The sequence below is a fragment of the Crinia signifera genome, chromosome 19 (genome assembly GCF_055691185.1).
Source record: "Crinia signifera chromosome 19, ASM5569118v1, whole genome shotgun sequence".
Lineage (NCBI taxonomy): Eukaryota > Metazoa > Chordata > Amphibia > Anura > Myobatrachidae > Crinia > Crinia signifera.
Genome location: NC_139226.1, coordinates 39,884,174 through 39,911,498, shown reverse-complemented (window position 1 = coordinate 39,911,498; position 27,325 = coordinate 39,884,174). Strand labels below are relative to the sequence as shown.

The 27,325-nt window shown below is 46.3% G+C and overlaps 1 long non-coding RNA gene across 1 annotated transcript in view; it reads right to left on the bottom strand.

Annotated features, from left to right (window-relative positions):
• LOC146042428 (uncharacterized) overlaps positions 1-27,177 on the bottom strand; it is a 38,086-nt gene extending 10,909 nt beyond the window's left edge. The window contains exons 1-2 of the long non-coding RNA XR_014463871.1: positions 24,340-27,177; positions 5,971-6,081 (exon numbers count right to left, since the gene is read on the bottom strand). This is a non-coding gene — a long non-coding RNA (uncharacterized LOC146042428). The remainder of the gene's footprint in view (positions 1-5,970; positions 6,082-24,339) is intronic.
• Positions 27,178-27,325: the final 148 nt, after the last annotated feature.

The following is a 27,325-nucleotide window of genomic DNA, read 5'->3' as shown; positions in this document are numbered from 1 at the left end:
TGCAATGCTCCTCAGTGTAACAAAATAGAATAAATCAGTTAAAAAAAAAACCATTGTGCCCCCCCCCCCCCCGGCTATAACCAGCCACGGGGTGACCTCAGTGATTGCTACTACAACTACATCTGAATTAGCCCCAATGATTGTCCATCCAATCTACTACTTAATAACACATTTGTAAAACTAGGACATTACTGTGCATCCTAATCTGCAGAGTACGAGCCCCTGTAGTAGACATCATATACATTAAGGGTGACACTGATAGTAAATATCCAAAATAAAAATAACAAAGTAACATCACACAGACACATTATTTGTATTGCTGCACAAATTCTCCATAACAGTCCCAGCCAGGCCCAAGCTGTCATTATGACATCACAATAGAGCTAAGGCTGATGTGATGTCATAGGTTCCGAATGCCTCTTTAGAAAGGTAGTTTTGAAGGAGTAAGAAGCAAATTATTTCTGTGCTAGAATTTTTTTTCTGTGCTAGAAAATTAATTTGAAGCGTTTTCAATATCATTTCATGATATGGCATCGCCATTATATCCCGCAGTAGGTAAGTGGGCACAGCAGTTATTTCATTTATTTAGGCTTTACACGACAGAAATCATTTTATTTGCCAAATAGTGACTGACGCATTACACCACAGCTGATATCAGGACACAAAGTCATATAATACAAAATAACACAGATCACATAGCGCTACATCAGTCATAACTGGGCACACACTATGCAATATTACTAATCTATGTGCATTATAACTATATTGTGATCGATTGATATTATCGTGCATATCATTAACAATGCACGTTCCCATTGGTTCTACCCTGTTGTCTGAACGCACAGTCAAATCTGACAATATCATCAGTGACTGTATATTCAGCTGGGAAGGGGGGGGGGGGGGGGGAGAGACAGCATCTCCTGGGATTTCTGTTTTCATGTCACTGCATATTTATATTTATCCGCTGACTCTGTTTGTCTTTCAGGTGCTGTAACATCAGGCCCCTCGGGAGTTACCCCCTCACTGGAGGAAGTCTGGTCCGCCCAGAATGTCATAGCCGAATTTGGCGAAGCGACTGTACCACCGAATACTGCATATGGTGAGTAATATGGTGAGTATGACCCGGCCATTCCCATAATTACAGTTCATTTGCATTATATCACTAGTAGCTGATCTCAGGTTGCCCGGTTCACGGATCTGGTGACCAGGAACAGGTAGAAGCCTACACAGGGCCAGATGTATCAAGCTTCAAAAAGTGATAAAGTGGAGAGTGATAAACAACCAGCCAGTCAGCTCCTACTGTCATTTTTCAAACCCAGCCTGTGACATGGCAGAGAGGAGCTTATTCACTGGTTGTTTATCACTCTCCATTTTATCATTTTTGAAGCTTGATACATCTGGCCCATAGTGTGCGAGACTATAGTGAGATGCATAGCGCAGCTTAGTCACAGAGTCCATGGCACTATAATGGGGCTGAGGTGTGAACACATCTATAGATGGCCCTGGCTTTCTAGTTTAGGCAATGCGTATAGAGACTTTGGGGTATATTCAATTAGTGTTGGATCCATTCCAACATTCTTTGGCACAATGGATCCCACACTAGCAATTCAAGTCATCCACCTGCTTTTGTCAGAAACAGGGCCAAATCCCACAGGTTGGATTTGGCCCTGTTTCTGACAAAAGCAGGTGGATTGGCAGCTATTCTGCCAATTGAATTGGTTTCCGACAGTTCGGAGCATTCCAAGTCAGAACCGTCTTTCCGACAAGAAGGCATTTCCCACAGGAATTGAATATACCCCTGTATATTTGCCCTGCTGACTAATTTTGCTATACACGTCTTCAGGGCCGGTGCAAGCCGTTTCAATGCCCCAGGTGACCCCCCCCCCCAGCCCCCCTCCGCTCTGACCCGGTCTGGGGGGATGCGTCCACTGTCCACCTGCTGCACGGGGGGGGGATGTGTCCACAGCCACCGCCTATCTGCTCCACGCCGCGGTAGGGAGGGATAGCGGCCGCCATCCACCAATGATTGCCGCTGATTGGGGGGGGGGGGAGTAACACACACATGGGCGGGCTCCAGTCAGAGGGGGCGGAGGCATATGGCTCACTCACCTGAATAACTTGGCAGGTGCGTGCAGCTTTCCTCCTCCTGCTCTCCTTGGCGCTGGCGGGACCTTTCCTGCAGCTCATTCCCGCCCTCCAGTGGCCGGCGCCCTAGGCAAATGCCCAAAGCTGCCTAGTGGTGGCGCCAGCCCTGCATGTCTTACACAATGAATTGCTATGTATAACATGGATGGAAATGACAGGCATTTATTGACCAAATGTGTTTTCTCTTTCATAGCTGACAGAATAATCTACACCGCTGTGTTTGGAGGCTTTGCAGTTGCTATACTGATATTCGCAGTTTTCCTGTACTTATGGTAAGTTACTTCTACACATGATGTTACTGATTATATTCCCAGATGTTATTATTATATTATGTAATAGACACACATTGTGATTGGCAGGTCGGTGTATACAGTATGTTTATATGTCTACAGCCCTTTTCCAGGCTGGAGACATATACACTGTGTGCAATGTCTAGTGCCCATACTGAATCTCAAGGCCCCTATGCGATTTGGGCTTGATTTCACCTGATTCCGATGGATCGGGCTGTGAAATCGATGTATGACATTTGATCTGATGCGCAGTTCTGTGCACATCGGATCGGAGGTTGGAGGGGCTGCACATAAGATAAGATAAATCTCATGTGCAGCCATCAGCGGCACCCATGATGTTATATCCGGAGCCGGGGCGGGGGGATACTAGGAGTCGGGCGGGGGGACGCAGAGAGGCAGGTGGGGGTTTCCATGAGCTGGTGGGGATGCAGAGGGGGGCAGGGGGCACCGGGCGTAGTTAAGAAAAAAACATACAAATATATGGTCAGCCACTGATTGGGTGAGAGCTCTCACCCAAACGGTGGCTTCCCATTCATTTGTATGGGTTTTGCAGCCAGGCTCCCGGCTCCCCCTACCCGGCTGTCCGCGAACTCCCCCCACCTGGCTCCCTCTGCCTGCAGCTCCCCGGGAGTTGCATGTGATAAATCAAATGCGATTTATCACATGCAAAACTTGGCACATCAAGTGCCTAATGGTATTTAAGCTCTCCCAGGGAGCTGCCAAGGAAACAGGTCCGATTTAGGTTGGCCTAATGTATGGGGGCCTTTAGGAATGGAACATTTTGGTTATATAAAAGTGACATTAGGGGGGTATGTGTTGACATATTAACCCTTTATGACCCATTGTATGTCTCTGATGTATCTCAGTGATGACAGTGGTCAAATAGACAAATGAGGCCCTAAGAACCCCCAAATATATATGGGTGGGTGGGTCTTTTTTGGCACATAAAGCATTGTAGCTCCTACACCAAAACATCAGCATTAGTTCTAATACGATATTATGATAGAATCTGCCAGAAAATGTTCACAGGTTTTTTTAAATGTACATTTAAATGGACATTGGGATTTGAATGGCAGCTGTCATCACAATACAGTATATGTAATACATTTACTAATCGTGTCCATTTAAATGGATAAGGGGTCATAAAGGGATAAAGAGTAATGTTAGAATGCCAACTTATACCATAAGTCACTTGTCACTGTGTTGTGGTGATGAAGCGTGTGTGGGTGTGTGTGTGTGTGTGTGGGGTTCTACTTCTCCTTTATACAAGGGAGACAGCATGCTGATAAGTTTGGGTGGGATCTCTGGGATCTAGCATGAATATTGGACCTGAAGGGTCCGTTCCCAGGTACAGAGTTATGGTCTATAACTAAACAATTTTTCTTATTCTTGCAGCTACAGAAGATATAAGCAGAAGGGACAAGAGACAGGTAAGAATAACTATATACTGGTTCTACATAATTACACCACAGGACAGACTAAAGGCCCATACACACTGGGCGAATATGAGCTGAAAGCCACTGAAAACACCAAGTTTGAGCGGCTTTCAGCTCAAAGCCGCCCAGTGTATATGGCCCGCCGATGATCCCGCATCATCGCTGGGAAAGCCGCTCATCTGCTGGTGTTACCAGCAGATGAGCGTCTTTGAGAACGGCTTTGCATAGCGCTGACATTTCCCCCCAGCGATGATAGCAATCATCGCTTCACATTCACGCTGGGCATAATCGCCTGGTGAGTATGGACCTTGACAGGTCCAATTTTTACTATTGAGAGAAAACTTTTAGCTCCAGCGAAAATGGTGCAATCCCCATACATAACATGTCTATCCCTATGTAGTAAGTGTTACATATAAGACAATAATACTGAAATTACATCTACTTATTTATCTCATTCTCTTAGATGTCGAGAAAGCTGAGAGCTCTCTGAGCTCAACCGAATTAATCCACCTGCATCACCGGTCATACCATACCATCAGTGTGATCACCCCCATCACCTTTATCCCACCCCTCAGCACCCCCACCACCTCATCGCTCAATTTGAGGTCAAAGTAAAATTCGATGAAGTCAACTCTGTGTACATCGAGATCCCCAGCACCATAACCCCCCAATATCCTCCCACCCGCATGTCGATTACTGCTACCACCTCAACCGTCACTACGTCCTCCTGCAACCTTCTCCCACCAACAATATAAATCTGTCTCTTGTAAAGGGGGAAGATTGGAAAAAATGCTATGGACAGACGGATCAAAGTTTGAGGTGTTTGAATCACCCAGAAGAACAGGTGTGAGACGCAGAACAAGTTAAAAGATGCTGGAAGATGCCTGACGCCATCTGTCAAGCATGGTGGAGGTAATGTGATGTTCTGGGGCTGCTTTGGTGCTGGAAAAGTCAATCCAACTTGTGGGAGGTGCTTCAGGAAGCGTGGGGTGAAATTTCTTCAGACATATTAACTTAACAAATTAACAGCTAGAATGCCAAAGGTCTGCAATGCAGTAATTGCTGCAAAAGGAGCATTCTTTGACAAAAGCAAAGTCTGAAGAACAAAATTATTATTTGAAATAAAAAAAATCATTATTTCAAACCTTGGTAATGTCTTGACTATATGTTTTCTTAAATTTAGAACTCATTTGATAAATATAAGTCAATTTTTTATGTAAAATATGAAATTGTCTGGGTGACCACAAAGCACTCACCCTTCCATAAACAGTCACTCCGGTGCCTTCTGGAAAAGTAAATGCAGCATGTGTGGAAAACGCGGCACTCAGAGACGACAATAGTGTCAAAAGATGTATTTAGATGTATTTAGATGTAAGTGCATAATGCGTCCAAGTATCCTGGCTTTTGGGGTTCACAGACCCTTTATTAAATTTTACCAATGTACCTTGATACCCACGAAACATTGAGATACTTGACCGTATTTGTATTATGCACTTTATTTAAATATATATTTTGACTCTATTGTAGTCTCCGAGTGCACATGCTATATATACTGTGTGTATGTATATATGTGTATATATGTATATATATATATAAATACTGTATATATCTAATAAATCAAATATTATTTGTCACATACAAGTCATACATAGTACAATATGTAGTGAAATGCTTATACAACTGTCCTACTTTACGTTACAATAAGTAGATCAGCTGAGGAAGAGTGTAGATAGAGAGATTGTGTGGGGTATGTCTAGAAAGAAGGAAGGAAAGTCCCGGTATCAGGAGGTCTGGTTGAGGGCTCTAATGGCCTGCGGAAGAAGCTCCTTCTCATTTGCTCTGTGTTTGCCTTCAATGAGCGGTAGCGTTTCCCTGATCGCAATAGGGAGAAGAGTCCATTGTTGGGATGGCTGAGGTCCTTCATTATCTTCCTGGCTTTGGTCCAGCATATATATTACCAATCCAGTAGGTGGCACCCGTCGGTTTTGATAATATACACTCCACGCAGACACCAATGTGCCAGCTTTCGGGTACTTTAATTCCCCTTCTTTAGGCAGCATACAAGAAACAAATACAATTGACACGAACAAAGTGCTCACCTTAAGTACCATACATGTGAGGCGGGCGTGCAGCTCGGAGCAGGCTCAACATCCGGACGCTGAACCGCAGAGAACTTCTGGAGTTACCCGTCAGTTACTTCCAGGCTTATACTGCCATAAAGAACACATAAAAAAAAGACTAAAAGAACTATGATACAGATATGTACATAAATAACATCCATTATAAATATGCGGGATATATAATATTTTGCATGTATTGCGGTGTCCTATATTATATAGCTATGAATGAAAGGGATGATCTCCATATTTCCATTTAGTTCCAACACATGCTACCCAGATCAATCTACATGTCAATATAACCACAATTATGAAGGAAATATATTTAAATTTAGGTGATCATTAAAGCCCTCTGGGTTTGACTGTATCTAAGGTAAAAATCCATTGGATTCAAGACGGAGGAGTTGCTTGTGTCTATCACCTCTCCTCTTACTAGCTGGCTGGTCAGATGGCTTTCCCTTTAATGCAGATCTAATGGAAGTACGCATAGGCGTGCGCACGGGGGGTGCCAGGGGTGCACAGGCACCTCCTAATGACCGGCACCCCCCGCACGAACGCAGCACTGTCCTCCCCTGCCAGCAGCAGTGTGGAGCTGCCCGGCGGCTGCCTGTCGCCGGAAGCAGTTTCCGGCGCCAGGACCTGTATCTATGCGCTCCGGCCCCACAGCCAGCGGCTCCTTAAGCAGGGAGACGGGGTCACCTGCGGCAGCGCTCCTCACTACGAGTCCTCCTCCCCGCTTACTAACCAGGAGCACCATCTGACACGGGGGTCACCTGCAGGCTGCAGCAACGCTCCCTCCTCATCAGCCAAGTTCCTTCCCCCGGCGCCCCCTCCCCTCATCTGCCTGGCAGCAGCAGCTTTGTCCCCAGCCCACACACTGCTGCAGTGGCAGCTAGCTCTCGCCTTCCTCCACAGGCTCCAGGCTGCTCTGTCATTTATACATGACACTGCATATATACTGTAGCACTAAGTATGTGGCACTACAGGGCCATTATATGTGTGGCACTATGGGGGCAGTATGATGTGTGGCACTATGGGGGCAGTATGTATGTGGCACTATTGGGGCATTGTGTGTGGCACTACAGGGGCATTATGCATGTGGCACTATGCGGGGCATAATGTATGTAGAACTAAGGGGGGGCATTATATGTGGGTAACGAGCATGTAATCCCCCCAGACAATGAGCATATATCCCCTTGCCCCTTGGGCAACAGGCATGTAGTTCCTATGGCAATGAGCATGCAACCCCCCCCCCCAAGTGAAGGGGCATGTAACCCCCTGGCATGGAGCATGTAAACCCTGGCATCGAACATGTAACTCCTGACAACGAGCATGTAGGTAAGCGCACTTATATGGCATAATAAGTAATGGGCATTATGGTGTGTGGCATAATGTATAATGAGCAATATGGTGCATGGTATAATATGTAATGTATACACTTATACACCATATAAGTGTGGTGTAATGGGTAATTTGGTGTGTGGCATACTGTGTAATGGGCATTGCTGTGTGTGGAATAATGTGTAATGAGCATTACAGCATATGGTATAATGTGTAATAGGCAATTCGGTGTGGGCGTAATATGTCATGGGCATTATGGTGTGGGATGTAATAGGTAATTGGCATAACAGTGTGTGGCTTAATATGTAATTGGTATTATGGTACCTTTATGTGGCCTAATATGTAATTGGCATTATGGTGTGAAGCAAAATTGGCATAACAGTGTGAGTCGTAACATGTAATGGACATCACAGTGTGGGGCGCAACGTGTAATGGGTATTACAAAGTGTGGTATAATGTGTAAGGCATATGGTATACTATGTAATCGCTGTGTGATGTGCAATAGGTATTATGGTGTAAATTTTTGGCGCATGCCTTTGGCGCGCACTGTCGCTATTGTCAAGTCCTGGCATAATGTGTAATGGCATTATGGTGTGTGGCATTATATGTAATACTTTAAATTTTTGCAGCACTCCTTAGGTGCACACTGTCCCTGTTTATAGTATATGAGGGGGGGGGGATGATTCACTCTTAAGTGCATATACATAAATAAGTCACCTATTTATTTTGCATTTATGCCCATTAGGTCGTGATGGACACGCCCAGTAGGCGGCGATGGACACGCCCCTCCAATGGTGCACCCCCTAAAAAAATGGGCTGCGCACGCCTATGGAAGTATGGTGCATGGCCATCCTTTCTTTGAAGGCCCTGGCAGTCTTCCCTATTTAACATAACCCACATGGGCACTTCACCATATATACAACAAAGGAGCTATCACAGCCCAAAGGGTATCTAATTGGGAATCTTTCTCCTGTATAAGGATGAAAAAACCATCTGGATGTAATCATATGGCTACAGGTCGTACATCCCGTGCACTTATGCCACTCAGGACTCTTATGTTGTATCAATGGATCATATTGTGCTAGGGCAGTAATATCTGTTCGGACAAGCCAGTCCTTCAGATTCTTTCCCGTTTTATAGCTGGACATGATTTTAGTATGTTTAAATTTTGATAAATCCTTGTCTGTTGTAATCATACGCCAAAGGTGTTTCATTCGTTGTTGTATAATTTTATTGGCTACATTAAATTGTTGTACCCAATGGATAGTATTATCAGTGTTTTTTATTTACCAGAAGGCATTAAAGTTTGTTTCCTATCAATTTGATCTAATTTAGATCTAGCAGCTTTAAGAATCAGGGGTGAGTAACCACGTATCAGGAATTTTTCACACATTTCATCAAGAACTTGTTCAAGAACCACCGGGTTGCTAACAATTCTTTTAGCTCTAACAAAAACTGGGAATATGGCCGACTAGAGTACTGATTGGATGAAACTGTGTTGCGGTCAGATGGTTTTCTATCAATCTTAATTGTAACCACCATATTCATCAGCATCTGGTGTTGAAACTACAGCACTCACAGATGTCCTGCCGTTGCTGCTTGAGGAACCTGACCACCACATTGCAGCAGCAGTGCACAGTGTTCCTGTCTTTATGCTTAATGTGGTCATTTAAACATTGTGAATTTGGCTCATTCATCCTGGGGGTGGGCAAGAAAATGGAGGTGATAAAAGCCACTGACGCACTTCCCAAGGAAATAATGTTCAGGTGGTAGTAGGAGAAGTGGCCATACGTCACTATCAGCTGATAACTCAGAGCTCCTATGGTGTATCCCAGCAAGTTATATGTTCTACAAAAGATAAAGGCCTTGTCATGCTTGTCAGCTTTCGCCACATTGTATACTTAAGAAAAGATGGCAACGTCACATGCAGTGACCATAGCTGAGGTAACCTGAAGGCACTGCATGGCCTGGAAACTGGACGCAAAGCACAGTAGTCCGTAGGTGATGACATGGCACAGGCCCTGATACATGATGACTGGTTTGTATCTGCAGAGGTCAATAAAGAGGAGAGCTGAGAGCTGGAGAAGCAGCAGGCTGTATGTCCATATTTGGGGGAGCTGATCCTTGACCTCTTTCATACTAAAGTTCTTGATAGGCCCAGTCATGTACTCTGTGTAGAATGGTTTTACAGGTTTTTGTAAGTCCTGCGAGTGCCACCGTCTCCCCATCCTATTTGTTGTGTTAACCAGACACTGGAAGGTACCCCAGGCTCATACTGTTCTGTGTAACTTTTGGAGTGCCGATCTCTCCCTCGCTATATACAGTATATATATATATATATATATATATATATATATATATATATATATATATATGAAATAAGAACACTGGTTGCTCTTGTATTTATTTATTATTTATTTATTACCAGTTTCTTGTATAGCGCACACAGATTCCGCAGCGCTTTACAGAGAATATTTTAACATTCACATCAGTCCCTGCCCCAGAGGAGCTTACAATCTATATTCCCTACCACATGTACACGCGCACACAGACATTCTAGGGTTAATTTTGTTGGAAGTCAATTAACCTACCTGTATATTTTTGGATTGTGGGAGGAAACCGGAGTACCCGGAGGAAACCCACACAAGCACAGGGAGAATATACAAACTCCACACAGTTAGAGCCATGGTGGGGATCAAACCCATGACCTCAGTGCTGTGAGGCAGTAATGCTAACCATTACACCATCCATGCTGCCTGTATGAATGGAATCTCTTCTAAACTTTTACTGTAAGTAAATTTAATTGGACAGTCCCACTCTTTAACTTCTGCAATGTGGGTACATAAGTCTGACGGGTCCCCCTTCCATATAATCAGTACATCATTGATGTATCGCTTGTAACAAAGGATCCTATCTCTCAGATCTCTGGTAAAGAATGCTTAATTTTCAATTTCGAACATATGTGTTGGCATAGGCCGGTGCCACGGGCGAACCAATCGCACAGCCACTGATGCTGCTTTGACACCGCAAAACTGGCTTTGACCAGGTATTTTAAATTGTTTCTAAAAACGAGTCTGCCAGCTAAGACCCCTTTCACACCGCATGTCTTTAAACGGTATTTCAGTGCAGTTTTTGTCCTTAAACGGTATTTCAATGCAGTTTTTGTTCCTTCACAACACTGAACCGTTTTAACCCATAGAAAACAGTGGATGAAAGAAAAAAAAACGGGTCATTTTAAAACGGTAAAAAAACGGCAAAATAACGGGTAAAAAGTGCGGTCTGAAAGGGGCATGAATTGCCTATAATAGGCATCATTGCAGTAAAAATAATTCTGTTTAAGGATCATGTTTAACAAAGCAGAAAACAAAGATACATTTGGACCTGTATATAAGGGGTTATCCTGTAAAAGTTTCTCCACTGCACATATACCACCTACATGAGGAATGCTAGAACACAAGCTAACAACGTAAAGTGTAAATAACCATCAATTGTTAGGTATATGACCAAAATCATCAAGTATTAGTAGCAACCCAGTAGTGTCTTTCAAATAGGTAGGCCGATCCTGAACACACGGTTTAAGATAATCTAAAAATTCAGCTATGTTGGTAAATAGAGAACCCCACGCCAAAATGATCGGGCGTCCTGGGGGTGAAACCATATTTTTGTGAATTTTTGGAAGTGGGTACAGGAACGGCACCACAGGAAAATCAGCCATCAAATAATCACAGAGATCCTTGGAAATTAGCCCCTTATTCACAGAGTGTAATAATAAACCATCAAGTATTTTTTTATAATCATCAATAGGATCACCCAACAATTTGTGATACACAGAATGGTCAGACAATTGTTTGGCTACCTCAGTGATGGCTAACCTTTTCGGCTTGGTGTGTCAAAAATCGTAAAAAAGTGTAGCCTTCCTTGAGTCGCGTGTCACTTCAAGAATTATCAATAATTTGGTGATATTTGCAGCCATTATATATATGCCACACACCGTGATGCCCATTATACATATGCCACACACCGTGATGCCCATTATACATATGCCACATATTGTGATGCCCATTATACTTATGCCACATATTGTGATGCCCATTATACATATGCCACACACCATGATGCCCATTATACATATGCCACACACCGTGATGCCCATTATACATATGCCACACACCGTGATGCCCATTATACATATGCCACACACCATGATTCCCATTATACATATGCCACACACCGTGATGCCCATTATACACATGCCACACACCGTGATGCCCATTATACATATGCCACACACCATGATTCCCATTATACATATGCCACACACCGTGATGCCCATTATACATATGCCACACACCGTGATGCCCATTATACATATGCCACACACCATGATGCCCATTATACATATGCCACACACTGTGATGCCCATTATACATATGCCACATATTGTGATGCCCATTATACTTATGCCACACACCGTGATGCCCATTATACATATGCTACACACCATGATGCTCCATTATACATATGCCACACACTGTGATGCCCATTATACATATGCCACATATTGTGATGCCCATTATACTTATGCCGCACACTGTGATGCCCATTATACATATGCCACACACCGTGATGCCCATTATACATATGCCACACACTGTGATGCCCATTATACATATGCCACACACTGTGATGCCCATTATACATATGCCACATATTGTGATGCCCATTATACATATGCCACATATTGTGATGCCCATTATACATATGCCGCACACTGTGATGCCCATTATACATATGCCACACACCGTGATGCCCATTATACATATGCCACACACTGTGGCACACATTATAAAGATGAAAGTCAATGTGAAAGAGCAAGATATAATTTAGGAAGGCCGCACTAATACAGTGTCTGTAAAAAGGCAGCTACCAGTGCCAATAGAAGCACTGAACAGTGTGGCGTTCTGAGCCTGCAGAGTGTTCAACAGAGGCCATGTGTGGGAAAGGTGTCCCAGGAAGGGTAATCTGTGGGTCTCCTGGACAGAAACAGCAGGGTCTCACCTTTTCAAAATGGCTACTGCAGCAGCAGGACGCCGGAGCCCAGTCCTCGCCCAAAGTTCCTCTGGTAGCCTCCATTGATCAGGTGCCAGGACTCAGCAGCAGGAGGCGGGTCAGTAGTCCCCAGCCGACGCTTCCACAGGCCCGACTACAGCAGCGGGGGTGGCCTATAGAGAGTGGGAGCTAGCTCTGCTCCCTCCAGCGGGCAGGCGACACCCCCACTCTGTTCCCTTCCAGTTGGCAGCGCAGCTTGCGAGCTGGCTTAGCCGCTTCCCTTGCGCACTTCTGTGTTTTCACTCTCCACACACCAGCTGGTTTAGACGTGTGTCAAAGTGCCTTGGCGTGTCACGAGTGACACACGTGTCATAGGTCCATCACGGGTCTATCTCTAGACAATATTGTTTCACACCACCCACCTTATCCGCTGGCCGAATCACTATATCATTATAGCTACTAAAATTGATAAGGCTTGCCATTTGTTTTTGCTAAAATTATTACGATCTGCTCGCCAACAACTTGTACATCTAAAGATAGAGGGGTTACGGGTGGTCGATTCAAAGTTGGATTTTTTACGCAAACATCTTGGTTCTATGGGACGTTCACAGCTAACATCATCATGCATTGAAAAAAATTATTTTGTACTTATATGTTAGTTGGGCGCCCACTAAGCTATTTGCTTAGTTTTCCGCTACGCTCGCCACGCTTCGGGCTCGCTGCGCTCCCCTCACTATGTAAAATCAACTCCATGCCGACATGGATAGTGGAGGTATGAGCATACTAACTATAGTGGGCGCCCAACTAACATATAAGTACCAATTATTTTAATTTTAATTGACGGTTCAAATACTGTACATCAATTTTCCATCTTAGACTATCAAAGGAATTAGTAGGGACAAAACTTTATCCTTTACTCAGAACAGTGATTTCATCCTCAGTCAGTTGTCTGTTAGACGGATTGTATACAAGGTTCCATCTGCATGTGGACAGAAACTCTGCACCCCTGCGGCGCAGCCCCGTAAATTTCCCAGTGCCCGCCAGCCCTGTCTCCTGATCCCTGCCGCCGCAGCAGCCCCCCGTGCTGATAATGTGCTGCCGCGTTAACACGATATTAAAGCGTTAACGTGCCCAGCACTAATATATATAGATATATATCTAGATCAGTGGTCAGGGAACTCGGTCCTCATTACCCCACACAGTGCATGTTTTGCTGGTAACCCAGCAGGTGCACAGGTGTACTAATTACTCACAGACACATTTTATAAGGTCCGCAGGTGGAGTTAATTATTTCACTTGTGATTCTGTGAGGAGACCTGCAAAACATGCACTGCGTGGGGTAATGAGGACGGAGTTCCCTGACCACTGATCTAGATGAATAGCCGGCACTCCCTTGCTTGCTGGAGTGTTATATGCGTCCAGTGCCTTCCCAAGCTCAGACCCTAACCAGGGTTGGCAAATACATATTTGTGGAACAGCGGCACTGAGACCAGTGTGTGGTCTTCAATTATTCAACAGCCGTCTGAGTGCCGCCATTCCACAAATATATATATATATCAATAGATATGGACAGGCTGGCGGCACTCATGGTAAGTAGATGAATAAACAAAGGACACACTCGGTGTACTCATCTACTTACCGTGAGTGCCGCCAGCCTGTCCATATCTGTTTATCTATTGTGGAAGGCACCCGGGACCCATATAGAGAGTACCGAGTGACATTTGTACCTATATATATATATATATATATATATATATATATCTCTATCTATATATATAGTGGATCCAAGAAAAGAGCACTCTGGAGACTTTGCATTCAAATCAACCAATCTGTATTGCAGTATATATATAGTATAGTTTAACATCAATTGTGGGTAAACTATTTGAAGGATTTTTAAGGGATGGTATCCAGAAATATTTAGATCATCACCGTCTACTCAGTGCTAACCAACATGGGTTCGTGAAAAATCGTTCATGCCAAACTAATCTACTAGGGTTCTATGAAGAGGTTAGTAAAAACCTCGATAATGGAAATGCTGTAGATGTGATTTTCCTAGATTTCGCTAAAGCATTTGATACTGTCCCACACAAGAGATTGATTAATAAAATGGAGAACCTAGGATTGGGTGAAAATATCTGCAGATGGGTAGGGAATTGGCTATGTAATAGAGAACAAAGGGCCTTATTTTGGTTCATTCTTTCTGACAAAATCCTTCTTAGATGGGCAAAACCATGTGCACTGCAGGTGGGGCAGGTGTTACTTGTGCAGAGAGAATTAGATTTGGGTGGGGTTTTACTTCAAAGTGAGATCTATATTGCAGTGTAAAAATAAAGCAGTCAGTATTTTCCCTGCACAGAAACAAAATTACTCACCAAAATCTAATTCTCTCTGCACATGTTACATCTGCCCCCCCTGCAGTGCACATGGTTTTGTCCATCTAAGAAGGATTTTGTCAGAAAGAATGAACCAAAATAAGGCCCAAAGAGTGGTTGTGAATGGTGCCGTATCAGATATGATACCGGTACTAAGTGGAGTGCCCCAGGGCTCGGTTTTGGGGCCCATTTTGTTTAACATTTTTATTAACGATATTGGGATAGGGTTACTCAGCAATGTATCCATCTTTGCGGACGATACAAAACTTAGCAAAGTCATCAAATCATCAGAAGATGTCACCATGCTGCAAAATGATCTTGCAATTCTAGATGAGTGGGCAAAAAAATGGAAGATGAGGTTCAATGTAGATAAATGTAAGGTTATGCACCTTGGGAGACACAACCAGTGTGCAAGTTACAACCTTAGCGGAGAGGAACTGGGTAATTCCATACTTGAAAAGGATCTAGGAGTCCAAATAGACAGCAAACTAGGATGTAGTGCCCATTGTAATGTAGCTACAAAAAAGGCCAACAAAATTCTGGCATGTATTAAGAGGGGAATGGAAACTAGGGACTTGAGGGTAATTATGCCACTATATAAAGCATTGGTGAGACCTCACCTAGAGTACGGAGTACAGTTCTGGGCCCCACACTATAAAAAGGACATCATAGAATTAGAAAAAGTCCAAAGGCGAGCAACAAAGCTTATTAGGGGAATGGAGAATTTAAGCTACGGGGAGAGATTAAGCAATTTGGGACTATTTACATTAGAAAAGAGACGTTTAAGGGGGGACATGCTCAACATGTACAAGTATATCAAGGGCCAATATAAGGAACTGTCATGTACCCTCTTTTCTACTAGAAAGGAATCTAGGACGCGAGGGCATGAGTATAGATTAGAAGAAAAAAGATTTCATTCAGCTAGTAGAAAGAATTTCTTTACGGTCAGAACAGTCAAACTCTGGAACTCTCTTCCCAGAGAGGTGGTAACGGCTGGCTCATTAAATGCATTCAAGGCAAAGTTGGACAAACATTTACTGGAGAAAAACATCCATGGGTACAAATAAGAAATATAATTTGTCTGTAAAATACCAGAACCTACCAAATCAGCAATGGATATCTGTCACACGTAGCCGCGACGGAGCGCGGCGGGTACAGTACTCACCCGTCCGCGCCCGCCGCCGGCTAGCGTGTGCAGGTCCCAGGCTGCGGCGTGCGAGTAGGGGCAGCTCCAGGTAGGGATGGCAGCAGGGGAGGCCGGCGTCGCCATCTTGGTTGAGGGCAGGAGACAGATTGGCCCAGAGTGGAGGTTCCCTCCTCTTCCTGCGCTGACAGCCAATGGCAGCCGCCCCCTGGGGATATAGGGGATCTGCCTAGGCTGTTCAGTGTCAGTGCAATGAGTCTTTGGAGTCATTCACAACTCCTAGCTGTTTCCTGGATCCTGGCTCTTTCTCTCCTGACTCTGGTGCCTTGCTCCCTGCATCTTTCTACAAGGAAGTTTTCTCCTGACACCAATGCTGCAAGTCCTACCTAGTGCTTGTTCCTGCTTGTGTCCCAGAATTACCCTGCTCAGCTTTCCGCTGTCCTTCTTCATTCAACTCATTCATTCCATCATCTTTCAGTCATCCGGATCCATTTCTTCTATCATCAAATCAACCTCTTTCCGGATCTTCCTCTATGTACTCTGGCTCATCAAGTATACGTTTCCAGATTTACCTGCCCGTTATTAGTATTGTGCTGGACTCTATTTAAGTTATCCAACTGTCACTTAAAGAAGTATTTGAGTGAAGTTTATCATTTATGAAATCCGTTATTAAACCGGCACGTTTCAATCCTACTCCTCCTGGTCCGTCTCCAGTTCCTGTGCACCACACGACTCCATCCAGCCCTTTAGCCGTGACAGTTTGCACTGACCCGATGGAATCGGGTGAAGCACAGGCCTCCATGACGGATGTTCTTCAAGGCATCATGGCTCGCTTGGAACAAGTAGAGGCTACCCAGCGTCAAGTGGCTCAATTCCTCCAGACCTTGTCACCACCTCAGGTGGCTCCCTCAGTTTCGGCAGCACCTACCTCCGGAGCTTCGGCCTCTGCTGCTTCTCCGGGGCCAGCTGCTCCTCACCATCTGCAGCTGTCAACCCCCAGTAAATATGACGGGTCCCCAAGGGGGTGTCGAGGATTCCTGAATCAATGTGACGTCCATTTTACCCTCCAGCCTTCCAATTTCCCCTCTCCCAAGACTCGAGTGGCTTACATCGTGTCCCTACTGGCGGGCCCAGCCCTGGAGTGGGTGTCCCCCCTCTGGGAGCGTGCGGATCCCATCCTCAACAACTATGAAGAATTTGTGGCTTCCTTCCGTCGCATCTTCGACGAGCCTGGCAGAGTGTCCTCCGCAGCCACGGAGATCCTAAGAATTCGTCAGGGCAGTCGCCCAGTGGGACAATATGTTGTGCAATTTCAAACCCTGGCTTCCGAACTCAGATGGAACGAAGAGGCTCTCGTCTCTGCCTTCTGGAACGGCCTAGCCGGCCGCATCAAGGACGAGTTAGCAACTCGCGATTCTCCTTCCACCCTGGCTGAACTCATTTCATTATGTAACAAGGTCGATCTGCGACTCCAAGAACGCCAACTTGAGAGGAATCGCTCTGATTGCCTTCGCCCTCGATTCCCTTCCAATGTCGCACCCGCTTCCAGACCAACCCCGCCTCCTGCGGTGTCAACAGATGAGCCCATGCAAATCAACCGCTCTCGTCTTTCTCTCGAAGAGAAGTCCCGAAGACGGCGAGAGAATCTGTGCATGTACTGTGGCTCCTCAGCTCACCTGTTGGCTTCCTGCCCGCTGCGGCCGGGAAACGACCGCTCCTAATCTCCACGAGGGAGGTCCGATTAGGAGTCTTGCTTCCATCTCCCTCTTCTTCTGATTCCACCATTCCGGTTACCCTTGTGTGTCCCCAAGGGAGAAAAAGAGTTCAGGCCCTATTGGACTCTGGGGCAGCGGGAAATTTCCTTTCGTCTTCTTTTGTCACCCAACATGCCCTGCCGGTGCAACCCCTGGATCATTCGCTGGTCCTCACTGCAGTGGATGGGAGTCGAATTCGTAGTGGACAAATCACCCATCAGACCACCCCGGTGACACTGCTCATAGGAGCTCTACATCAAGAGACCCTCGAATTCTTCATTCTTCCACAGTCCTCACATCCAATGGTCCTGGGCCTTCCCTGGCTCTCTAAACATAACCCACACATCGATTGGACCAATATGGAGGTCAAGGCCTGGGGAACAGATTGCCAGTCTACCTGCATTCCTCAGATCCTTCCGGTCTACCAGACCCATCCACAACATGAGGATAACTGTCCTTCATCCTCTTCAGCTCCACCCTTGCCTATACCCGCACCATACCGTTCATTTACAGATGTCTTCAGTAAAGGAGGTGCCGACACCCTGCCTCCTCACCGTCCTTGGGACTGCCCGATAGAACTGGTGGCCGGGAAATTCCCTCCTCGTGGCCGCATCTATCCTCTGTCGCTACCCGAGACTGAGGCCATGTCCTCGTACATTCAAGAGAACTTAAACAAAGGTTTCATTCGACCATCTACTTCTCCGGCCGGGGCCGGGTTTTTCTTTGTGAAAAAGAAGGATGGCGGTCTTCGGCCATGTATCGACTATAGGGGCCTGAACGACATCACCATTAAAAACCGCTATCCCTTACCCCTTATCGCAGAACTATTCGACAAGATCAGAGGGGCGGCAATCTTTACTAAATTGGACCTGCGAGGGGCCTACAATTTGATCCGGATCCGTCCAGGTGACGAGTGGAAGACGGCTTTTAATACGCGCGACGGTCACTATGAATACCTGGTGATGCCCTTCGGCCTTTGTAACGCCCCCGCCGTCTTCCAACAGTTTGTAAATGATATCTTTCGGGACTTGCTGTACCACTCCATCGTAGTCTATCTAGACGATATACTCATCTTCTCTCCAAATCTTCAACTTCACAGACAGACAGTGTCCGAAGTCCTACGACGTCTTCGCCAAAATCAACTGTTCTGTAAGTTGGAGAAGTGCGTTTTTGAGGTCACGTCCATTCCATTCTTGGGTCACATTCTCTCCGCCACTGGGATAGAGATGGACCCAGAGAAGGTGAGAGCCATCCAAGACTGGGCAGCCCCCACAACGCTCAAAGGAATTCAGAGATTCCTAGGGTTCTCAAACTATTACCGGCGATTTATCCGGAACTTCTCTACTATCGCTGCTCCCCTCACTGCTCTCACTTGCAAAGGAGCTGATCCAAGCCGATGGTCGCCCGAAGCATCCTCTGCCTTCCAGCAGTTAAAAAGAGCATTCGTGACGGCACCAATCCTCCTCCAACCAGACCTCGACAGGCCCTTCATTCTCGAGGTGAACGCATCCTCGGAAGGGATCGGGGCCATCTTGTCACAAAAAGGTGAGGATCAAGAATTACACCCTTGTGCCTTCCTCTCCAAAAAATTCCTTCCGGCAGAGAGGAATTACCCCATCGGGGAACAGGAGTTGCTTGCAGTCAAGGCTGCGTTAGAGGAGTGGCGATACCTTCTGGAGGGGGCACGGCATAAGATCACCGTGTATTCAGACCACAAAAATCTGTCCTTTCTTAAACAGGCTCAGTGCCTTACTGCCCGCCAAGCCCGTTGGGCGATGTTTTTTGAACGCTTTGATTTCCAAATTAAATTCCGACCTGGAACCACGAATACTAAGGCGGACGCTCTATCCCGCTCCTTTGAGACGACTTCTGACCTAGAGACACCTCCTCGTCCAATCCTCGATCCGGTGGTCTTCGCCCAAGTAACCATACAGCCATCTCCTCCTCCAGGTAAAACGTTTGTTCCCCCCGAACTCCGCAAGAAAATATTGACATGGGCACATTCTTCCCGCTTCGCAGGGCACGCAGGAGCACAAAAGACCTTGATGTTCCTGTCACGTTCTTATTGGTGGCCAACCATCCGCCACGACGTAACCAACTTCGTCGCCTCTTGTGTGAGATGTGCTCAGCATAAGGTGCCCAGAACAACTCCCGCTGGTCCTCTCCGCCCTCTAACCATTCCCACAGAACCATGGACCCATCTGTCAATGGACTTCATTTGTGAACTACCTCCCTCAAAAGGTCATACTGCAATCTGGGTAGTGGTTGACCGATTCTCTAAAATGGTCCATTTTTTCCCACTAAAAGGTCTCCCCTCTGCTCCAGTACTGGCCCAGCTGTTTATCTCAACCATTTTTAAACTCCACGGACTGCCCAAAGAGATTGTATCCGACCGCGGAGTACAGTTCGTTGCAAAGTTCTGGAGAGCTCTCTGTGCCGCGGTACAGGTCAAACTCAAGTTTTCCACTGCCTTTCACCCCCAGACCAACGGCCAGACAGAACGGGTGAATCAAGACTTGGAGGCCTTTATCCGACTGTTTGTCTCGTCTTCCCAAGATGACTGGGTGGATCTTCTCCCGTGGGCAGAATATATGCATAACAACTCCTATCACTCTTCCTCCGGAACCACTCCCTTCTTTACAGTATTCGGCAAACATCCACGGTCTCCGGATTTCTCAGAATTATCCTCTTCCGAAGTTCCTGCAGCAACCACTTCATTACAACGCTTTGCTAAAATCTGGTCAGAAGTCCACACCGCTCTTCTTAAATCTTCCGCCCGATACAAGAGGATGGCAGACAGAAAAAGAAGGGCAGCGCCCCGATTGAAAGTCGGAGACCGGGTATGGCTGTCTACCCGCCATATACGCCTCCGTCTGCCCTCTATGAAGCTGGCTCCTCGGTTCATTGGGCCATACCCTATCATCCAAGTCATTAATCCGGTCGCTTATAGACTTCAACTTCCTCCTTCCCTAAGGATTTCGAATTCCTTCCATGTGTCCCTCCTCAAGCCTTTAAGGTTGAACTCTTATCAAAATAGGATTCCCAAACCGCCCAAGATTAACTCCGAGAGTGGGGCTGAATTCGAGGTAAGACGCATTATAGACTCTCGCTGCCGCAAATCTCGTACCCAGTATCTGGTGGAATGGGTTGGGTTTGGTCCCGAAGAGAACTCTTGGGTGGATTCCATTGATCTTCACGCTCCGAAGCTGATAAAGCAATTTCTTCAGAGAAATCCTCACAAGGCCCATAGGTGCCCTGGGGTCACCCTGAAAAGGGGGGGTACTGTCACACGTAGCCGCGACGGAGCGCGGCGGGTACAGTACTCACCCGTCCGCGCCCGCCGCCGGCTAGCGTGTGCAGGTCCCAGGCTGCGGCGTGCGAGTAGGGGCAGCTCCAGGTAGGGATGGCAGCAGGGGAGGCCGGCGTCGCCATCTTGGTTGAGGGCAGGAGACAGATTGGCCCAGAGTGGAGGTTCCCTCCTCTTCCTGCGCTGACAGCCAATGGCAGCCGCCCCCTGGGGATATAGGGGATCTGCCTAGGCTGTTCAGTGTCAGTGCAATGAGTCTTTGGAGTCATTCACAACTCCTAGCTGTTTCCTGGATCCTGGCTCTTTCTCTCCTGACTCTGGTGCCTTGCTCCCTGCATCTTTCTACAAGGAAGTTTTCTCCTGACACCAATGCTGCAAGTCCTACCTAGTGCTTGTTCCTGCTTGTGTCCCAGAATTACCCTGCTCAGCTTTCCGCTGTCCTTCTTCATTCAACTCATTCATTCCATCATCTTTCAGTCATCCGGATCCATTTCTTCTATCATCAAATCAACCTCTTTCCGGATCTTCCTCTATGTACTCTGGCTCATCAAGTATACGTTTCCAGATTTACCTGCCCGTTATTAGTATTGTGCTGGACTCTATTTAAGTTATCCAACTGTCACTTAAAGAAGTATTTGAGTGAAGTTTATCATTTATGAAATCCGTTATTAAACCGGCACGTTTCAATCCTACTCCTCCTGGTCCGTCTCCAGTTCCTGTGCACCACACGACTCCATCCAGCCCTTTAGCCGTGACAGATATCTATACCAGGTTGAACTAGATGGACGCAAGTCTTTTTTCAGCCTTACCCACTATGTAACTATGTAACTATATCGGTATTAACGTTTTCAGGACCTGAGTCCCTTCCTCAGATACCTAGGAAGGGACTCAGGTCCTGAAAACGTTTATACCGATATACTGCAATACAGATTGGTTGATTTGAATGCAAAGTCTCCAGAGTGCTCTTTTCTTGGATCCACTATTCGTACTAACAGTGGCACCGGAGCAGCTGACTTTTTGGAGTGCCGGCATAGGTGGATATCTCTCTCTCTCTCTCTCTCTCTCTCTCTCTCTATATCTATATATATATATAAAAGTGCAGTTCTATACTATATATTTTCCATCAGACCATCCAACATCTCTCCCATCTGCACAGTGTCTGCCTATTTCTGTAGGTTTTGAATAATAATAAAAAAAATGAAAACACTTTTTCATGTTTATTTATTTCAATAAAACTAGGATACTTCTTTATATATTTTTATATAGTGAGATACAGGTCCAGGGCCGGACTGGCCTTCTGGCAGTTCTGGCAAATGGCTGAAAGGCTGCTGGCCAGATAGACCAGTCCAGCCACTGCCTACCTCCTCCCCTGGCCCGTGACCTCCTCTCCTCTGCCCCTTGGTCTGTCCTGCAGCTCCATCTTCCTCCCTGAATCCATTCATGTAGCAGCTGCTGTCTGCATCTCCACAGCTCCGCCAAGTCCCTGGTCCATCCTGTGGCTCCGCCTCCACTTCTGGTCTATGCAACTGCTCAGCTGCCCCCTCTCTGCACCGACCCACCACTTTTTTTTTTTTGTGCTGCCTCCCCCTGCTACTCAGTGTCTGATTCAGGGATTGTCGGGACATTACTCCATACTTGCCTACCTTCCCAAAAATCGAGTCCACCTGGAAATTTACCGGTATTTGTGGCTCTTCTGGGAGTGGGCTGGGACAAAATGATGCAAATCGCATCACGTTAGCCCCCTTCCCGATGATCCGCGAATCACTGCATTTAATGTACTGGGGGGCGGGGCTTGATGATTTCAAGTTGTGGCCCTGCCCATGGAAATGCTACAGATAGTCTCCTCTCTAGGCTTCTCCCAGAGATGAGACATTTAAAGTAGGCAAGTATGCAGAGCCAGATTAAGGTCTAAATGGGCCTGGAGCTGAAAATGATCAAGGGCCTATTATGCGCAATAATAGTGGTTGCGTCTAGCACCTAATAATGTGGGAAGCGTGACCAGTGTTCTGTTTGGGTGGTCTGCTCATGGGTGTGTCTCTATTTGTGTAAATACTTTCAACTAATTATATATGCCTGGAAAAGGCAGGGGGCTGGCATAAGAAAAATGCAGGGAGATATATTGGCGGGTGCACTCCAAAGGTGCACCCGCAGGACGCTGATGTCCTAAGATACTTACGGGGTGAGGCAGCACTCCAGTCATAAAAAAATACTGAAAACCGAAACTTGGTAGACAATATGTCAGCACCTTTTATGTGGTAACCTAAGTTTACCACACCATATACTCCTTCTTCAAATCATGCAACACAATAGTAACCCCTTATACTATACTTGCTTCTTACACATTATGCCACATGGAATGAAACAAAATTCACACCGATTGAGCAAAAATTCACACTATGGCACACAGATTGAGTCAAAATTCACATTATGCCACACAGATTAAGGCAAAATTCACATTTTGCCACATGGATTGAGCCAAAATACACACTATACCAGGCATGTCCAAACAGTGGCCCTCCAGCTGTTGTGAAACTACACGTCCCAGCATGCCTTGACATAGTTTTAGCATTCCCTAATTGCAAAACTGTGGCAATGCATGATGGGACTTGTAGTTTCACAGCTGGAGGGCCATAGTTTGGACATGCCTGCACTATACCAAACAGATTGAGCAATAATGCACAATATGCTTAATAAATAGGGGCATTGCGCGCCAAAGGCGCACATTAAAAATTTACACCATAATGCCCATTACATGTTAAGCCTCACACCATAATCTCCATTACGTATTATGCCTAACACCATAAAGCCTATTAAAAATTATGCTACATAAGTGTTGCTTACCTACATGTTCATTGCCAGGGGTTCCATGTTCATTGCCAGGGGTTCCATGCTCATTGCCAGGGGTTCCATGTCGTTGCTATGTGGGATTACATGCTCATTGCCAAGGGGGAATACAAGCTCGCGGTAACTGGGGGACAGTCACCACCGGGCAGAAATGACAGCCATTAACAGCCGGGTAGAGAGCAGGGGGCTGCCCGGCTGTATTCAGAGCACTGCATGTCCCGGCTATTTGAAATAATACCCCTTTCATACCAGAAAATGCAGGGAATATGGTCCCAGGATCATGCAGGGACATTCTCGGACTGGCCCCTTTTACACCAGCCTAGTCCCTGCATTTTCTGGTGTGAGGGGGAGAGAAAACCACCCCCGCCCCCCTTTAAACAACCAGCTATATCTTCGGAACCAACTGTCCCATTTACATGTAGCCTTCGAATGATTTTGGTCCTGTGAAACTGGGCCATTTGGTTCCAAAGAAATCTGTCCTCAAACAACATGAACAGCCATGAAATTACATTTCAGAGATTAAAAAAAAAATAGTTTTACCTGCAATATCTCTAGAACCAATGAACCCATATGGACCAGCCTGGTATCAGATTGAAGGCCCAGCGAGTTGGGCTTGACTAAGATCAACCTCGAGCTTCTGTGATGCTGTAGGGGGAACTGGCAGCTGTTGGAACCGGGTGGAGGTCGGAATTAGCGGGTCCTATGTTATCCTATGGGGAAACCGTTCCAGGTTTGCCTGGCGGTATCTCCGGTTCCCTGGGGGGCTAGCGACGCAGGGCTGGTCTCGTTGGAAAGCCCTGACCCTCAGCTACAAAATGGGCCTATTTGGAGAGTGGCCTATTGCCGACACCACGTGGATATTTCTTCAAGCAGGAATCACGGTTGGTCACCACAGACTGAGATCTTTGACCAGGTGGTCTTAAAATTTCCAACCCTGAGGACACCTGCTATTTGATCCTATCCCCCTATTGGAGCCTCTAAGCGATGTGGGAAATTGCGGCCTAAACAGTTTACAACCCTACAACATCCACTGGGCCTCCAACTTACTGTGGCCCCCACTCTCGCACCCATTTGAGGACCATTGGAAATCTATTTATGGGACTGGATCCTAATCACCAACAGTGGTAACTATTGGGCAACCCCCCCCTTATTACCCCAGCTACCACCCATTTCCATTTTTCTTGGGTCCAATCCATTCAGCTTCTGGTCCAGTTATTGACCCACCTTATTTTTATTATTGTATGTGAATGTCTAATGATATGTTATTTTAAATTGTTATTAAATATTTGTATGATTATTTCATCAATACCAGCGCCACTTCTTTTTCTTGTTTATATTGGGGATTGTGTCAGAATTACACTGCCAAAACAGAACAAGAATGCTGGTGAGAGCCCCGTTGGGCCCTTCAGCCGCTGTTAGGGTTGCCACCTCATCCCTTTTATCCTGGAGACATATTAATTACACAGGTTCTGTGGCTGATTAAAAAAACACAGTTGGAATGAAGTCTGATGGCTGTTTAAAAAAAAAAACAGTTGAAATTGAGTCTTGAAGTGAGCCAGCCACAGAACCTGTGTAATTAATATGTCTCCAGGATAAAATGGATGAGGTGGCAACCCTAGCTGCTGCTCAATAGGAGCAGGAAACATATAACCACTGACTGCAGTACAATGACAGCAATGAGGTCACCGACTTCCTGCACCTCTAAAGCAGGGTTGCCGACTTTCTTATTCTCCTCTCCGGCAGAAGCCCGGAGAGGAGAGATACAGTAGCCGCTCAGGGGCGGGGCTTAAGCCTGACATCACTAAGCCCCGCCCCATGCTGTTAAACCAGCGAATTCGGGTGTCATTTTAGCCCCGCCCCCTCCTCTGAGACCCAAGGATTGCGGCATTTTAATGCCGTGATCCGGGGGTCAGTGGGGGTCCCCCCTGAATCCGGGAGGGTTGCCCACCCTTCCGGGGGGCCGGGAGGGGGCCCCGATTTTCAGGAGATTCCCGGAAATTCCGGGAGGGTCGGCAACCCTGCTCTAAAGGTCAGCTGATGCGCTGTCTATAATTATTATAGATCAGGGGTCCTCAAACTATTTTGCTCTGGGACCCCATCAGACAATAAAAATAAATACAGCAAGTTACTGCAGAAGGTCATCACATGTGTGGTCAGCAGACAGCACATACATGGCAGCATTGTGAAGGCAGAAAATGATGTGACAAGTCTGAAGTAACAGACAATTCAACAGATTTTTCAGACTCTTTGAATGACTGAAATTAGAAAAGTCATCCACCTGATGGTCACATACCTCCCAACTGTCCCGCTTACCGTGGGAACGTCCCGATATTCGGGGACATTCCCCCGTCCCGCCCGGGGCTGCCATTGTCCCGCGGTGGGGGGGGGGACAGTTGGGAGTCCCCCCAACCTGCCAAGAATAGACGCTGTGCGCATGCGGAAAACGGGGCGCAGCCGGAGGACGCGTCATCCCACGAGGCCATGCCCCCTTTTCGCGAGAGTCCCGACCTCCCAACTGCAGAAGTTGGGAGGTATGTGGTCAGCAGCATGGAGTCGCGACCCCATGCTGAGAAGGCCGGGACCCACTTTGGGGTCAGGACCCAGTTTGAGAACCTCTGTTTTAGGACATGGTAGAGAGACGTACGCTAATGCCGCCACAGCTGCAAATGGTGTATTGCAGTGAACATGGAAAGATAGGAAAATGCTGGTCACCTGGATTTGTACTGCTACACCCACCTGCGGCTCGGCATGTCCCAGCGGCTGTGTACAAAGACACAGTGTTGGCCATTGCTCAGCCAATGATTAAACGTCTGAGTAGCCCTATGTCATGCAGCATGGCCTCAGGCAAAAATAAGGGGGAGTCATTTCAACTATGGTCTAAGACAGTGGTTCCCAAACTGTTTGCCGCGGCTCCCTGGGGTGCCTCGGGACACTTGCAGGGGTGCCTCGGGTTGGTCATCCAGGACCATTCAAATTATTTATGATTAATTATTTATGGACAAAACCAGTGCTGGTGGCTGCCAATCATAAATATGTGTACAATCAGAAGCAAATCCAGCCCTTTACCACATAACTGAACCTTAGAAGCACATATAAACACAATTTTATATATATTTTTTTGGGCCTAGGGGTGCCGTGGAAAAATTGTGGTACTCTAGGGTGCCGTGATTCTAAAAAGATTGGGAACCCCTGGTCTAAGACACACCCCAAAAACATTCACTGCCCCCCATATCCAATCCTGAATTGTCCCTAAGAGTAAAACACCTAATAAAAAGCCCAACTCCATCATCAAGGTTATGCTGTTTGTAAAGGGAACATCAGCATAGTCTCTCCAGCTGCTGTATAACTAGTACTACAAGTACCAGAATGACAGGGAGATTACAGTACTATACACTACACATCCCAGATGGCCTATCGCACTTTGGCTGTGGCCTGACTCCTGTCCTATCCGCTTGACGCGTTGCACGCTGGGAATAGTAGTACGTCCGCCCCCTAATATTTCCTGTCGGCGCCCTGATCCCCTTGC